The 1,255-nt window shown below is 41.8% G+C and overlaps 1 pseudogene; it reads left to right on the top strand.

Moving 5' to 3' along the window:
* Positions 1–489: 489 nt before the first annotated feature.
* On the top strand, positions 490–1,251 carry LOC101662956 (annotated as a pseudogene).
* Positions 1,252–1,255: the final 4 nt, after the last annotated feature.

The raw sequence follows: 1,255 nt of genomic DNA, 5'->3' as shown, positions 1-1,255 counted from the left end.
GCAGGAGCTCTGGACGCGTGAGTCCTATTGGGTCGCCATTTTTTCCCAGTCTTAATAAAGCATTCTTAAACATATGCAAATTGATAACTCTTTCCTAACTTTCCTATTAAGATTTGGGAGAAGGAAATTAAAGAGTCCTTTAAACCATCACTCTTTTGGCCATTAAAAAAAAAAGATAGTTTCTCATTTTTCATTCTGGATTAATATGAAATAATGATTATATAGGGCAAGTAACAGTATAATTTGTTACACAAGCAGGCAGTTTCAGTAATTTGCTATGGAAATAAAATTAGAGTGACCTTTCCTCCATCTTCTTAATTTGTCCCAGATGGATAATTTTTTCCAATATCCTAATTAGGAAAATTGCAATTGTACAAAAAGTAAATTACTTGGATCTGCAATCATAAGTCAGTAAATAGAACCCGACACAGCAAACTCTCCTGCTCTGGAAGATTCACACGTGATTGATTAGGTACAGCTTCAGAAACCATGACCAGGTGGGCACGAGTTACAGCCACAGCTAACAAGAGACCGTTAGCAGCAACACCATGGCAGGATATGAAGAAAGGACCCAATGACCGAGGAAGTGAAAGCCAAGCCAAGGGGAAATCATTCGAAGCCCATGGACTGTCCCTTAAAAATGATACACTCCAAACAAAACACAAAAAGAACAAAAAGGAAAAGAGTGCTTAAATGAAGATGTGAATGGGTTTGTGGAATACCTAAGCAGAGCTCACAGGTGGCTCACAATGGGGAGAGGGGAGCAGCTGTCAGTGCAGAAATCAGGGAAGACATTGCACTTGCTCTAAAGAAAGACAGTCTGAGTGAAGGAAGAAGATTAAAAAAGGCAAACAGCAAAGAAAAATGCAATGGTCCGTTTCCATTGCAGACTGCCCAGCTGTCATTGACACTCAAGACACAGGCACTGGAATATGTTATCGTTGTGGGTCCACAGAGCATGAATTAACTAACTGCTAAAGTGGACATAGCTCTTGGTGAACTTCGTGTGTGGGGAGATGGGGTAGCTGTCCAGATCTTGTCCTGAGAACCCCAAAGGCTCTATGCTGATGGTGGTGGCTGCAGACTTTGTGGCTCCATGCAACTCTATCAGAAAGACTGCCCAGAAATGAAGAACTCTGATCGAGTGGTCACAGTTGGTCGCTGGAAAAGGGAATGAGTGCAGACCATGAAGACATTTTGGGTGCTCCCAAGCTACAGGCATCCAAAGCCAAGTTGCCCAAAGTTGTTCATTTTT

The sequence above is a fragment of the Echinops telfairi genome, unplaced genomic scaffold (assembly GCF_000313985.2).
Source record: "Echinops telfairi isolate 266 unplaced genomic scaffold, ASM31398v2 ScPeMD7_5426;HRSCAF=6270, whole genome shotgun sequence".
Taxonomy (NCBI): domain Eukaryota; kingdom Metazoa; phylum Chordata; class Mammalia; order Afrosoricida; family Tenrecidae; genus Echinops; species Echinops telfairi.
This window is presented reverse-complemented; position numbering and strand designations above follow the sequence as displayed.